Raw genomic sequence first — 16,611 nt, 5'->3', positions numbered from 1 at the left:
TAATGATAGATAGACAGATGACAAATATTTGGAAACATTGGGAAATTGGTTAAAAAATTATAAATACATAACAAACTAAACTATTTTACTTTTCTAACAAACATAGAACAAGTTAAGTGACTGCAGTTATTCATTTTTGCTTGTTCAATCAGTCTTTGTTTCTTTGTTATTGCCAAGAACCAGGAGGGGAAAAGAAGCCCAGTTATTAGTCATTAGGCACGTCAAAACAGGTTACATGTTCAAGTTCAGTTTAAGTTTATACTGAAGTCTTACACTGCTGCTCATTTTTACTGAATTGTTTTCTTTTCTCCCTGAGGCAATGACATGTGTTTGGCATATTTACAAATGCTGAGCAGCGTGATTCCATTATTTTGTACTGAAGGGAGTCAGAACATGCACAGGTGGTTTTTAATTTATAATGGTTCGATTTAGAATTTTTCAACTTTACAATGGTGCAAATACAGTACGAATTCAGTAGAAACTTTACTTTGAATTTTGATCTTTTCTTCAGCTAGCGATATGCAATATGATAGACTCTCATGATGTTGGCCAGTGGGAATGAGCCACAACTCCTGTCAGCTACACTATCACAAGAGTAAACAGCTGATAAACTTACAACCATTTGCCCCCAGCCAACCATACTGTTTTTCAATTTCAGTACAGTATCCAATAACATGAGATATCCAGTACTTATAAAATAGGTTTGTGTTAGATGATTTTGCCAACTGTAGGCTAATGAAAGCATTCTGAGGACATTTAAGACAGGCTTGACTAACCTATGATGTTTGGGAGGTTAGGGGTATTAAATGCATTTTTGACCCAGGATATTTTCAACTTACGATGGGTTTATGGGGATGTTACCCCATTGAAGTTGAGGAAGATGTGTAGTTTTATACAAATCTCATTTGAAGCATTACTGTAACTATGGAAATGTATTGTTTCTCATAGGTGTGCTGGGCAGAGAAAAGATCACAAATGTCGACAAGATCGAAAAAGATCTGATGTCCCAAGGACAAGTCACTGGGCAATTCTAGTCATCTGTAGTGGAGGGCTATAAAGATTCTAGGAGACACCTTACAGAACTTGTTCCAGGTTCATGCTGCCTATCTCACAGGAATGGAGGTAAAGATCTTTACGGTTCAGTTTACCAGTGTTTTTACAAAATCTGTAAATGATTTACTATTTCTGTTGTGTTTGTCATGTGGATAATACTGGTATTTGGCCAGAGATCTAGGGTTGCAAATCCTAGAGTTCTTTGTGGCTGAAGCTCCTGACCCAGAGCTAAAGGCAAAGCATATTTACATACTAAAGGCAAAGCACATTTAGTATTTCTATGGAATCCTTGATTCAAAGACCAATAAGGTTACTTGTTATGGAGTTAGAGACTCCTCTTTGCCTAAGCCCCTACTGAAGTAATTCTGTCTCCTTGCCCTTCCCTGGCCCTGTCCAGTCTTGGCTTCTGTACCATTCGGTTCTCAATACCAGGGGAAGCAAATCCAAGGAGGTGCAAAATAGAGAGTATCTTTTTAGGATCTAGCGTATCTGTGGTTTAACCTGTATGCCTCAGGGGAGCATACTCAGTCACATAGGTGAATGAGTTACTTACTGAGGCTTGGAGTTTTAATCTCTTTGTTTTATCAAGCTCTCTATTTCCTGGTTCTTTAGTTCTGTTAATGTTTTTGAATTTAATCCAAAAATGATGGTTAGGGGAAGTAAAGAGGAAGAGACAAATAGGTAATAATTATAGAGAGACAGGATGGAAGAAATATATCAAAGTGGTCAAGAGAGGTGTCTTTGTTGCCAGATTGCCTGGATTAAAACGCTATTTCTGTCACCTCATAATTTAGTCAAGTACTTAATGATTTTGTTCTCCTGTTTTCACATCTGTAAAATGAAGATAATAATGATTGTAAGAATTAAAGAGGCAAACATTTATATGCTCTAAGTGCTTAATCTGTTTATCATTATTCAGGCATATCATTCTGCCATAACCACAGTTATGTTTCTAGGAAGTGGTCATCAATGTCCAGAAAATTCTAATATTGAGTTTATAGTGGACACAAGTACATTTGTTTCCCCTAACTACTCAAATTGACTGACTTTAAAAATAGGCAGACAATATGCTAAATTGTAATGGAAAGTACAGTTGTTGGTAATGTAAAATGTTTTGGTCTGATTGGTCAGTTCTCTTTGTGTGAAAAAAAAATCGGAGTAAAATTGTAAAAAAATTGTGTAGTATTATATGTAAATATTAAAAATTATATATAAATTGGGTTGTAAAATTATAATCAGAAAGTTGAAAGAAAAACAAAATTAGATTATGAAGATATTATGTAAGGTGTTCAACTTTTTTTTTTTAATTTTATTTTTTTAATTTATTTTTTTACTTTACAACATTGTATTGGTTTTGCCATACATTGCCATGAATCCGCCATGGGTGTACATTTGTTCCCCTTCCAGAACCCCCCTCCCACCTCTCTCCACATCCCATCCCTCTAGGTCATCCCGGTGCACCAGCCCCAAGCACCCTGTATCATGCATCGAACCTGAACTGTTGATTCGTTTCACATATGATAATTTACATGCTTCAATGCCATTCTCCCATATCATCCTGCCCTTGCCCTCTCCTATAGAGTCCAAGAGACTATTCTATACATCTGTGTCTCTTTTGCTGTCTCGCATACAGGGTTATTTTTACCAACTTTCTAAATTCCATATATATGCGTTAGTATACTGTATCGGTGTTTTTCTTTCTGGCTTACTTTACTCTGTATAATAGGCTCCAGTTTCATCCACCTCATTAGAACTGATTTGAATATATTCTTTTTAATGGCTGAGTAATATTCCATTGTGTATATGTACCACGGCTTCCTTATCCATTCGTCTGCTGATAGACATCTAGGTTGTTTCCATGTCCTGGCTATTATAAACAGTGCTGTGATGAACATTGGGGTACATGTGTCTCTTTCAAGTCTGGTTTCCTCAGTGTGTATATCCAGCAGTGGGATTGCTGAGTCATATGGCAGTTCTATTTCCAGTTTTTTGAGGAATCTCCACACTGTTCTCCATTTGATCAAATGCACTCATCATCTCTTAGAACAAACATGTAGGTTAGTAGGTTAGAAGTATCTTTATCAAATGCCATAGAAAACATTAGGCAAAACTGTGCTTTTTAGGCTTATTTCTAGACTCCAAGTAATCTGTCTCCAATGCCATTAATAGTTTTCAATTTCAGACAGAAAACACTAACATGGTTGAATTTTCAGGTTCATTAATTGCAGTCACATTGTAGTCTTATTTTTTTGAGGTTACATGCTATTTTCCCTGATTCAATTCAGAGGTTTGCAAATCTCAGGCATACGATTTTAGAGATACCATTTTAGAGTATCGCTTGTCAAATGTTAATGAGCATAGGAAGTACCTGGACATCTCGTTGAAAAGAAGAATGTGACTCAACAGGTCTGGAACAGGACCTGAGTTTCTGAGCTTCTAATAAGCTCCAGGTGCTATCAATGATATTGGTCCAAAGATATACTGTAAGTAGCAAGTTTGTAGGTTACTTGTATGGATCCTAATGTCCTGCATTGCCTCCAACTTTTTCCTGTTAGAAAAAAAATACAATTTTTAAGTTCTGGAAATAGCATATGAAGTGGGTAGTTGTACACAGGGGAATTCTCTCTTGTTTCTGACAGCATATCACTTCTCCGATCATTTCATATGGCTCTTGTTAGAATGTTGGTTGAGAGTGTTTTGTAAACTTTGAAGAGTTATACAGACTAAGTGGCCTGCCTGCATCATTAACCATCTCATAATAAATAAATCATCCTGGCCATGTAGGTTGTCCATGTAACAAGAAACAGCAAAGCAATGCCTATTATTCGTAGCATCTGTCCTTGTATTTTGACATGGGTTTTTGTTTGAATTCATTGTTGTGTTCTGTGAGGTCTAGCACAGGGAGTGCCCCTTCCAAGAAATGAGTCTTTTGTTTACACTTCCTGTGAACATCTCTTTGAACAAATTGCCAAAGTGTATTCTTTTGTACACCACAATCTTTGTTGTAAGTCAATATTTCAAACATATGCTCCATATCTGATGAAAATTTGTTTTGTTATTTTCACTTGATGGAGTAATAAACATCATACTTGCTTTTAGACACTGTTAGACATTGTTGATACTCTTAGGCATTATTGATACATGTAGATACTTTTAGATATTGTTGATACATTTTAGATATTTTTAGACATTGTTGAATTATCATCATAACAACTACCATTTTTGGAGTTCCTACTTTATACCATTAACTGTATATAGTGTATGTACATTTATTTTTCCTAATCATTGAAACACACTTGGAATATGAGGATTTTGTATTGGCCAGGACAGGTTCAACTAAGCTGTAGTAACAAATCGCCCCTAAAATTTCAGTGCTTTAGCAAAACAAACATTTATCATCCAGTCATGTAAAGTCCAATGCTGGTCAGGAAGGATTCTTCATCTTATGAGACCATCATCTTGATTTCTGCCTGGCTCTTAATTGGTAAAGATGACTGAGTGACAACATAGGAGATCAATGCCATTGAAAGAAAAGTTTGTCATTATTCCCAGTTCCCTTAGAAATAGCACCTTGACTTATCATGCAGGGACACATGGGGAAGCACCAGAGTTAGTTAAAAGGCAGAGGCAGGAATAAGGGAAAACACACAGGTCCAGAATCTTTATTCTGTTCTCTGTGGAAAGGGCAAAGCAGGGCAGGGAAACTGCTTAGGACTGGTTTGAATTATGTTGGTAGGCTCTGGGCAATAGGGTTGGTCTCTAGTTCTCCGGTACCTGGCCCTGAGTGATTTAGGGCAGGAGAAACACTGGCTTGGTAAATGAGAGTTAGATAAAGAAGGCAGCTGAATATAAGGACTTAGGATTGGTTGGAGGGTTTGTGATATAATTTTTGTGCATTCAAGAAAGCTGGGTCACAAGGGAGATGTAAATAACTTTGGCCATTTGGTTCTGATTAATGGGCTTCCCTTGTGGCTCAGCTGGTAAAGAATCTGCCTACAATGCGGGAGACCTGGGTTTGATCCCTGGGTTGGGAAGGTCCCCTGGGGAAGGGAAAGGCTACCCACTCCAGTATTCTGGCCTGGAGAATTCCATGGACTGTATAGTCCATGGGGTCACAAAGAGTCAGACATGACTGAGCAACTTCCACTTTCACTTCACGGAGACAAATACAGAATCTAAGAAAGCATAGAGCACATCTTGACACATGGCCTCTGAGTTTACCACAGCATGAGAAGAGAGAGCTGAGTGTCTCCATGGGATATTTTTAAAGATCAAATCTCCACTTCCATATCCTACTTCTAATGGCCTTAGCTCACTCCTTGGAAAGCTGAGAAATGCAATCTTTCCATTGATTAGAAAAAGAAAAACAAGGGTTTGTGAACACATGTGTTGGCTCTGCCATACTACAGTTATCTCCAATTTATAAAAGAGCAAACTAAAGTTCTGGTAGATTGTGGTTTATTCAAACTACTCATCTTGCAAATAGAAAAGCCAGGGATTGAGTTTAGACTTTCCAAAGTCCTCACCTTTCCCTGTATTACATGACCTCTGAATATATAATAATAATAATATATAATATATAATAATATATAATATATAATAATCCTGAGCATGATAGATAAAATGGGCTGACTGATCATATTTCACAAATGTATAATTGAGAAGGCACTTGGGGGGAGTTTAATTTATTTTAATTTCTTAACCATTTTTAGAATTGAAGTAGTTAATTTACAACTTCCCTGGTGGCTCAGATGGTAAAGAATCCACTTGCAATGCAGGAGACCAAGGTTCAATCCCTGGATTGAAAGATCCCCAAAAGAAGGGAATGGCAACCCACTCCGGTATTCTTGCCTGGCGGGCCACAGTCCATGGGATTGCAAAGAGCTGGACACAACAGAGCAACTAACAACTAGACCTACCAACACACACACACACACACACACACAATTAATTTACAATGTTGTGTTAGTTTCAGGTGTACAGCAAAGTGATTCAGTTATATATGTGTATATCTACCTTTTTATCAGATTCTTTTCCATTATAGGTTATTACAAGGTATTGAATATAGTTCCCTGTGCTACATAGTAAGTCCTTGTTGCTTATCTAGGTACTGGAGTTACAATTAGTGTAAAATTCATAAAATAATTGAATGAAGAGTTTAGAAACCACCTGGGTCTTAGTCCCATTCAGAACATTAAATACAAAGAAAATTGTCTAATTTTTCAGTTGTATTATCAAATTTGGAATATCAATAGTTGGAGGCTTTAATGAACCTGGTAAATAACAGTTAAAGACCTTCCATTTTTCTCTGAAGAGAGAGAGATGAAGAGCATAGTCTTATCACTAGCAGGTACTTTTTGGTGAAGTAGATTGCTGAGAGTCTGGCCACCGTTCTTGGGGTCACCGTACCACATTCTTGTCAGTGGTGCCTTGATAACACTGCTGGGGAGAGTCATCTTCAACATTGCTGATGATGAGGTCAAGGAGGGTACTGTCCAACACACTGGTGCAGAAAGTCCCCAGTTTTCACCACAATGAGTTCCTGGAAATTATGTCATAAAGCATATAAACTGGATTTTATTTTGCCAAATAATGTTACACATTGGGGGAGCGAAGGTTGTCCTACTGATCAAGTACTATATATCAACTAACTCAATTGGTTTTTTTTTTTTTTTGGCCCTGTTGGTAGGTCAGATTTTTTTTTGTCCAATGTGATGTAGTTTTTTTTATATACTTCACAGATATATATAATGTGCCTGCTACATTCTAGTTGCTATACATATAAAGGAGGACTGCTGTTTCATCTTTTTTCAAAACGTCATGATCCAGGGATATAAAGTTTATAGTGCTGAGACCATCATTTCCAGAGGCATCAGGGATGCTGAAAAGGGCTTTGTAATGGGACTCTGGAGACGTTTACTTATTGGGCATAACTATTCATTGGCTGGAGAACGAAATGGCAACCTACTCCAGTATTCTTGCCTGGGAAATCCCATAGACAGAGGAGCCTGGCGGGGGAGCTACAATCCATGGGGTCTCAAAGAGTCATACACGGCTGAGCGACTAAAAAGCATTCATTGGCTCTGTTGCCCTGGGCAAGTCATTTATTTGGGGGCTATAGTTTTCTTCTTTTATAATTACGAGGAGGCTGATTTTCTTAGGTTCCTTCCACCTCTGTATCCTAGTTACGTTGTGTAGGATATTGATCTGGGTCATCTTAGAAAGCATTTCCTCCTTTGCACTGCTATTAAGGCAAGAAAATGAATGTGTTTTGAAATAAAAATATATTTTATAGTTTGTTGCATAAATAATGTACATTTTCCATGGTGATCTGAAACACCACAGGTTTATGGTGAACAGTTATTACCTCATCTCTTACTTGCATGTCTGTGAGTAAGTCACACATGTAGCTGAAAAGTGCAACTTCTCTCTCCTCCCAGAAAGCGTTAGGAATGTATCCTTTGTCTATTGTACGACATTTATTTACAATTTTAGGAGGAAGAAAATTAAAAATGAAACTTGAATAATCACCCATAATGTTACTGGTTTCCATATAGCCCATTATTGAAGGCTCATTTATTTATCTCTTGCCATCTGTTGGCATTTGATCAAAAACCAAAAGATGCAAAAATGAGTCATGGCTTCGTGAATCTTACTCTCTCTCTCTGTACCCTTTACCTTTATGGCTGTGAGTGAGAAAGAAGGTGTGTCATACCCAAACCCACTGATAGCCAGTAACAGAGGAAATGAAGGGAGCTCTTTAAAGCCCAAGGCAAGAATGTGTGTTTGTTGTGGTGACTAGCTTGGAAAATGAAAGTTTGATGTTGTTTTTCTGTGATAATTATTTTGATCTTCCAATGTTATACTCCTGAGAGAGGAGGAAAAGCAGGGAACAGAATTTGGTGTAGTACACATTTCCTGAAAGAATGGGGATCCCATAGCTCTTGTGAATGTTTTGACATTTGGTGTCATTGAACAAAAACACTACTATGAGTTAAATGTTCATGTCCCTCCAAAATTCGTATTTTGAAGCTCTAAGCCCTGATGTGATGGTATTAGGAGGTGGGCTTTTGGAACAGAATAAGGTTTAGATGAAGTTGTGAGGCTGGGATCCTCATTATAGGATTATTGTCTTTATATGAAGAGGGAGAGGGCACTCTCTCCGTGTACCCAGGACAGGCTATGTGAGCACAGAGTGAGAAGGAGGCTGTCTGCAAGTCAGGAAGAGGGCCTTCACCAAGAACCGAGGGCTTTCACCACTATTACCTTGACCTTGGACTTTTCAGCCTCTGAAACTGTGAGAAATAAATGACTGCAGTGTAAGCCCCCCAGCCTATGATATTTTCTTATAGCAGATGCTGAAGATGGTGTTTGCTGTTTGTGAATAAGCTGCTTTGGCATTTAAATTCCCCAGGATAGATAGATTCATAATAAACAGAATGTAAAGAGTCAACTCATTGGAAAAGACTTTGATGCTGGGAAAGATTGAGGACAAAAGGAAAAGGGGTGATAGAAGATGAGATGGTTGATTGGCATCACTAGCTTAATGGACATGAGTTTGAGCAAACTCTGGGAGATACAGAACAGGGAAGCTTGGTGTGCTGCAGTCCACGGGGTTGCAGAGTTGGACATGACTTACCAACTGAACAACAACAAACAGTATTACTTTCTGACTCTGGTACTGGTATAACCATATTATCCCTCTTCTCACCTCACACCTCCTATGCTGAGATAACCCACCAGCAGCTGAGCTGACCAAGACAGACACCTTGTATTGAATGAAGTGTACCTGTCACAAAGGGGAAATCAGAGTACTTTTCCTCCCATAAGGGTGACTCCATCCTAAAATAGCCAATAAGACCTCTCTGCTAGAACCAGGATCAAGTAGCTATTTTAGGGAAAGGGAGCTATCCTGTAGCACTGGTAAATAGTATCACAAAAGTACTTTTTAAATCTTGAATCATAGATAGTCAAATTGAGGAGGAAACCTAGCAGTCATCTAGTTTAATAGATGAAGAGACCCAAGAAAGTTGGTGATTTCTCCAGGTCCCATAGTCATTAACAATCACTTTTAGCACCTTGATCTCCTGAAGCTAAATCTGGTGTTGCTCCCATGGGGTTACTTAGAATACATCAGATAACAGTTCCTCATATCTCTATCTATTAACATCTGTCTGTCTGTCTATCTATCTATCTAGCATAGATTTGCTTTTATTTAAGAATTTGAAATAGGGCTTCCCTGATGGCTCAGCAGCAAAGAATTGACCTGCCAATACAAGAGATGTGGCTTCAATCCCCTGGAGATAGAATTTCAGTATTCTTGCTGGGATAATTCCATGGACAGAGGAGCCTGGCAGGCTACAGACAATGGGGTCTCAAAGAGTCAGACATGACTTAGCAAGTAAACAACAAGAAGAATTTGAAATACCATCTGTGGTATATACTTATATGAATATATAATATCTTTTAAAAAATTTTTATTCTGGTAAAAGTCACATAATATAAAACATACTATTTTAACCATATTTAACTGTATGGTTCAGTGGTACTAAGTGCATTCATGTTGTTGTGCTACTCCCACCATCATCATATAGTATTTTAAAGACAATTAGTATTATACAGAAACATGGATGAACCTGGGGAGCATTGTGCTGAGTTAAATAGGGCAAATACTGCATGAATCCACTTATCTGAAGGATCTAAAATAGTCAAACTCATAGAAACAGAGAGTAGAATGGTGGTTGCCAGGTGCTGGGAAGAGGGAAATGAAGAGCTGTTTGTTATTACCTATTTAGCTCTTCTTCTTCTTCCCTTTTTTTGGGAAATGTCTCTTTTTATTATGCCAAGAACACTTAAAATGAGATCTACCTCATTAACAAATGTGTAAGTACGTAGTACAGTATTGCTAACTATAGTCACCGTGAGGAACAGCAGATCTCTAGAACTTATTTATATTATAGAACTGAAACTTTCTACCCGTTGAACAACAGCTCTTCATTTCCCTCTTCCCTCGGCACCTGGCAACTACCATTCTACTCTCTGTTTCTATGAGTTTGACTATTTCAGATCCTTCAGTTAAGTGGATTCATGCAGTATTTGCCCTATTTAACTCAGCACAATGCTCCCCAGGTTCATCCATGTTTCTGTATATGGCAGGATTTCCTTCTTTTTTAGGGAGGACTAATATTCAATTGTATATGTATATGTGCTGCTACTGCTGCTAAGTTGCTTCAGTCGTGTCCGACTCTGTGCGACCCCATAGACGGCAGCCCACCAGGCTCTGCCATCCCTGAGATTCTCCAGGCAAGAACACTGGAGTGGGTTGCCATTTCCTTCTCCAATGCCTGAAGGTGAAAAGTGAAAGGGAAGTCACTCAGTCGTGTCTGACTCTTCGCGACCCCATGGACTGCAGCCTACCAGGCTCCTCTGTCCATGGGATTTTCCAGGCAAGAGTACTGGAGTGGGTTGCCATTGCCTTCTCCGATATGTATATATACACACACACATTTTCTTCATTCAGAAATGTACATTATAGATTTTTATCTTCAAATAATTTTCACATATAGAACAAGAAACAAAAACCAAGAGGCTTTTGTTCCTCTTTTTTCGTCTGTTATGGTGAGTAGAGTGTTTTGTACATGATTGCTACTCAATTTTCTTTTACTATTTTACCCTGTAAAATATTGTTAGAAAAGGTATTAACTATCTCAGCTTAACCAATGTAGAAGTTAAGGCAAAGGCCTGTCTGGGTCTACCAACTCTCTGTGCCTCAGTGGTCTTAGCTAAAGTTTGGAGATGATCATACCCTTTCCTCATAAGATTAGTACATCAGATGAAGATGGCTACAAATTCTTGGCTACTTTCCCATCAACATCAGGTGGTTATTTCTCCTTCCCTTGAATCTGGGATGGGCTGTGACTGCTTTAACCAATAGGGTAGTTTGGAAGTGATGCCATGTCAACTCAGCCCTAGCCTTTAAGTCAACAGAAAGCTTCTTCCAACTTTCTAGAGACTGAGCTTCTATGTCTCTTGCATCTCCTGCATTGGCAGGCAGGTGCTTTACCAGCTGAGCCACTAGGGAAGCCCATTATACATTATAGTATAGTATATTGTAGTATCATATGTTATAATATAGTATATTATATTAATCAGAGATAGTCACAGGCCTCTTGGGACCATGAGATTTCAATTTAACATATTGGTGGCTCAGATGGTAAAGAATCTGCCTGCAATACAGGAGACCTGGGTTCAATCCCTGAGTAAGGAAGATCCCCTAGAGAAGGGAATGACTACCCACTCCAATATTCTTGCTTGGAGAATTCCATGGACAGAGGAGCCTGGTGGGCTACAGTCCATGGGGTCACAAACAGTCAGACATGACTGAGTGACTAACATTTTCACTTTTAACTTCAGCACAGTATATTAATTTGAGATAGTCACAAGTCACTTGAGCCATGACATTTCATTTTGGCATATTACTTATGGATTTATACTCTTCATTCATTAACTCACTTAACAAATGTTTTTTGAACATGAAAACTGTGGCAGGAGCTGTGTGAGTTCCTGGGAAAACAGGAATGAATTAGCAGACAAGCATCTTGGTATCTGGGTGCTTAGTTTTGTGGGGGCGATTTATTAATAAGTGAACAGATAAATATTGTTCAAAGAAAAATGCTATGCAGGAAATAAGTGTTATTGTGAGACTGAAACACAGAGAGAAGCATGGCAGACAGGGAGGTCAGGGAGCGACTATATTGATGATAAGTTCAGTTCAGTCGCTCAATCATGTCTGACTTTTTTATGACCCCATGGACTGTAGCACGCCAGGCTTCCCTGTCCATCACTAACTTCCAGAGCTTGCACATACTCATGTCTATCAAATCAGTGATTCCATCCAACCATTTCATCCTCTGTCATCCCCTTCTCCTCCTGCCTTCAGTCTTTCCCAGCATCAGGGTCAGTTCTTCACATCAGATGGCCAAAGCATTGGAGCTTCAGCTTAAGCATCAGTCCTTTCAATAAATATTCAGGACTGATATCCTTTAGGATTGACTGGTTTGATCACCTTGCAGTCCAAGAGACTCTCAAGAGTCTTCGTCAATGCCACAATTCAAAAGCATCAATTCCTCAGCGCTCAGCTTTCTTTATGGTCCAACTCTCACATCCATACATGACTACTGGAAAAACTATAGCTTTGACTAGATGGACCTTTGTTGGCAAAGTAATGTCTCTGCTTTATAATATGCTGTCTAGGTTAGTCATAGCTTTTCTTCCAAGGAGCAAGCATCTTTTAATTTCATGGCTGCAGTCACCATCTGCAGTGATTTTGAAGCCCAAGAAAATAAAGTCTGTCACAATTTCCACTGTTTCCCCATCTATTTGCCATGGAGTGATGGGACCGGATGCCATGATCTTAGTTTTTTGAATGTTGGGTTTTAAGCCAACTTTTCACTCTCCTCTTTCACTTTCTTCAAAAGGCTCTTTAGTTCTTCTTCACTTTCTGCCATAAGGGTGGTGTCATCTGCATATCTGAGGTTATTGATATATCTCCCTGCAACCTTGATTCCAGCTTGTGCTTCATCCAGCCTGACATTGCACATGATGTACTCTGCATAGAAGTTAAATAAGCAGGGTGACAATATACAGCCTTGATGTACTCCTTTTCCAATTTGGAACCAGTCCATTGTTCCATGTCTGGTTCTAACTGTTGCTTCTTGATCTGCATACAGATTTCTCAGGAGGCAAGTAAGGTGGTCTGGTATTCCCATCTCTCAGAGAACTTTCCACAGATTGTTGTGATCCACCCAGTTAAAAGCTTTGGTGTAGCAGAAATAGATGTTTTTCTGGAATTCTCTCGCATTTTTTTTGATGATCCAACAGATGTTGGCAATTTGATCTCTGGTTCCTGTGCCTTTTCTAAATCCAGCTTGAACACCTGGAAGTTCTCAGTTCATACTGTTGAAGCCTGGCTTGGAGAATTTTGAGCATTACTTTGCTAGCGTGTGAGATGAATGCAAGTGCACAATAGTTTGAGCATTCTTTGGCATTGCTTTCTTTGGTATTGGAATGAAAATTAACCTTTTCCAGTTCTGTGGCCACTACTGAGTTTTCCAAATTTGCTGGCATATTGAGTGCAGCACTTTCACAGCATCATCTTTAATAATTTGAAAGAGCTCAACTGGAATTCCATCACCTTCACTAGCTTTGTTCATAGTGATGCTTTCTAAGGCTCACTTGACTATGCATTCCAGGATGTCTGGCTCTAGGTGAGTGATCACACCATCATGGTTATCTGGGTCCTGAAGATATTTTTTGTATAGTTCTCTGTGTGTTGTTGCCACCTCTTCTTAATATCTTCTGCTTCCGTTAGTTCCATACCATTTCTGTCCTTTATTGTGCCCATCTTTGCATGAAATATTCCCTTGGGATCTCTAGTATTAGCAATAGGGTCCCTTTTGTCCTCTAGGCCTCAGCCTAACCGTTGTGTCTGGGGATGTTACTCCAGGTAAAGAGAAGCAAGTGCAAAGTTCCTGAGGGAGAAAAGTTCTAGAAGAGAAAGAGAGACAGAGAGACTGCATCCTACTGTGAGATAAGGGGGGTGGGGGAAAGCTGAGTAGGGGCCTTATCATTCAGGGCTTTGCTTACTCCATCTTGACAGGAACTTTGGGTTTTACTCTAAGTGAGAAGGAAGACAAGGCTTCCCTGGTGGCTCATTGGTAAAGAATCCACCTCCAATACAGAAGACACAGGTATGATCCCTGGGTCAGGAAGATCCCCTGGGGAAGGAAATGGCTACCTGCTCCAATATTCTTGCTTGGGAAATCCCATGGACAGCCTGGTGGGCTACCATCCATGGGAATGCAAAAGAGTCAGGCATGACTTAATGACTAAACAACAACGAGAGACAGGCCTGGTTTATATTTAAGAAATATTATTCAGAATGATGTAGAGAGAATGGATTCACAAACAGAGAAAGTGAAAATGAGAAGAGCATTTAGGAGGCCTTTGCAGAAGTCCCCAGAGCAAAGGGAAGAGACTCAAGGAACAGTAGAGGTGCTGAGCTGGATGAGTCACAAGCTGGACTTAAGATTGCCAGGAGAAATATCAACAATCTCAGATATGCAGATGATACCAGTTTAATGCCAGAAAGCGAAGAACTAAAGAGCCTCTTGAAGAAGGTGAAAGAGGAGAGTGAAATAGCTGGCTTAAAACAGCATTTAGAAAACTAAGATCATGGCATCTGGTCCCATCACTTCATAGGAAATAGATGGGAAAAGGAAAAAAATGGAAACAGTGATAGATTTTATTTTCTTGGTCTCCAAAGTCATTATGGATGGTGACTGCAATCATGAATTTAAAAGACACTTGCTCCTTGGAAGAAAAGCTATGACAAACCTAGAGAGTGGGTTAAAAAGCAGAGACATCACATTGCTGATGAAGATAGGTCTAGTCAAAGCTATGATTTTTCCAGTAGTCATGTATAGATGTGAGAGTTGGACCATAAAGAAGGCTGAGTGCTGAAGAATTGATGTTTTCAAACTGTGGTGTTGGAGACGACTTTTTAAATTATTTTTTAAAATTTATTTATTTTTTAATGGAAGGATAATTGCTTGACAGAATCTTGTTGTTTTCTGTCAAACCTCAACATGAATCAGCCATAGGTATACATATATCCCATCCTGTTTGAACCTCCCTCCCATCTTCTTCCCCATCCCACCCCTCTAGCTTGATACAGAGCCCCTGTTAGAGTTTCCTGAGCCATACAGCAAATTCCCATTGGTTATCTATTTTACATATGGTAATGTAAGTTTCTATGTTACTCTTTCCATACATCTCAACCTCTCCTCCCCTCACACCATGTCCATAACTCTATTCTCTATGTCTGTTTCTCCCTTGCTGCCCTGTAAATAAATTCTTCAGTACCATTTTTCTAGATTCCATATATATGTGTTAGAATACAATATTGATCTTTCTCTTTCTGACTTACTTCACTCTGTATAATAGGTTCTAAGTTCATCCACTTCACTAGAACTGACTCAAATGCATTTCTTTTTATGGCTGAGTGGTATTCCACTGTGTCTATGTACCACAATGAATGTATGAATGTTCCTTAAACATTCATCTGTCAATGGACATCTAGGTTGCTTCCATGTTTTAGCTATTGTAAATAGTGCTGCAATGAACAATGGGGTACACGTGTCTTTTTCAATTTTGGTTTCCTCAGGGTATATGCCTAGGAGTGGAATCGCTGGGTCATATGGTGGCAACCCACTCCAGTATTCTTGTCAAGAGAATCCTGTGAACAGAGGAGCCTGGTGGGCTGCGGTCCACAGGGTCGCACACAGTCAGACACGACTGAATGACTTAGCATGCATGCATGCATGCCTTGGAGAAGGAAATGGCAACCCATTCCAGTATTCTTGCCTGGAGAATCCCAGGGACAGAGGAGCCTGGTGGGCTACCGTCTATGGAGTTGCACAGAGTCAGACATGACTGAAGCGACTTAGCAGCAGCAGCAGCATGGTGGTTTTATTCCTAGTTTTTTTAAGGAATCTCCATACCATCTTCCATAGTGGCTGTATCAATTTACATTCCCACCGACAGTGCAAGAGCGTTCCCTTTTCTCCACACCCTCTCCGGCATTTATTGTTTGTAGACCTGATGATGGCCTTCCTTGGTGGCCCAGATGGTAAAGAATCTGTCTGCAATGCAGGAGACCCAGGTTCAATCCCAGGATTGGAAAGATCCCCTGGAGAAGGAAATGGCAACCCACTCCTGTATTTTTGCCTGGAGAATCCCATGGACAAAGGATCATGGTAAAGAGTCGGACACGACTGAGCAACTAACAATTTCACTTTCATTTTCAGACCTGATGATGGCCATTCTGACCAGTGTGAGGTGATATCTCATTGTAGTTTTGATGTACATTTCTCTAATAATGAGCAGTGTTGAGCATCTTTTCATGTGTTTGTTAGCCAACTGTATGTCTTCTTTGGAGAAATATTTGTTTAGGTCTTTTTCCCACTTTTTGATTGTATTGTTTGTCTTTCTGGCATTGAGTTGTATGAGCTGCTTGTATATATTGGAAATTAATCCTTTGTCAGTTGTTTCATTTGCTATTATTTTCTCCCATTCTGAGGATTGTCTTTTCACCTTGCTGATAGTTTCCTTTTCTGTGCAAAAGCTTTTAAGCTTAATTGGGTCCCACTTGTTTACTTTTGTTTTTATTTCCATTACTCTAGGACCCATGGGTCACAGAGGATCTTGCTTTGATTTATGTCATCGAGTTTTCTGCCTATTTTTCCTCTAAGAATTTTACAGTTTCTGGCCTTACATTTAGATCTTTAATCCATTTTGAATTTATCTTTGTGTATGGTGTTAAGGACCCATATGCTGGGAAAGATTGAGTGCAGGATGAGAAGGGGATAACAGAGGGTGAGATGGTTGGATGGCGTCACTGACTCAATGGACATGAGTTTGGGTAGACTCCAGGAGTTGATGATGGACAGGGAGGCCTGGGGTGCTGCGATTCATAGGGTTGCAAAGAATTGGCCATGA

General features: G+C 39.3%; 1 long non-coding RNA gene across 1 annotated transcript in view; it reads left to right on the top strand.

Moving 5' to 3' along the window:
- LOC145505984 (uncharacterized) overlaps nucleotides 1–2,207 on the top strand; it is a 107,367-nt gene extending 105,160 nt beyond the window's left edge. Inside the window, exon 3 of the long non-coding RNA XR_014053434.1 lies at nucleotides 949–2,207. This is a non-coding gene — a long non-coding RNA (uncharacterized LOC145505984). The remainder of the gene's footprint in view (nucleotides 1–948) is intronic.
- The last annotated feature ends 14,404 nt before the right edge of the window (nucleotides 2,208–16,611 follow it).

This window comes from Giraffa tippelskirchi, chromosome 5 (assembly GCF_054371585.1).
Source record: "Giraffa tippelskirchi isolate mGirTip1 chromosome 5, T2T-mGirTip1v1.2.pri, whole genome shotgun sequence".
In the NCBI taxonomy this organism is placed as follows: Eukaryota; Metazoa; Chordata; class Mammalia; order Artiodactyla; family Giraffidae; genus Giraffa; species Giraffa tippelskirchi.
Note: the sequence above shows the minus strand (reverse complement) of the source record. Positions and strands in the feature narration are given on the sequence as shown.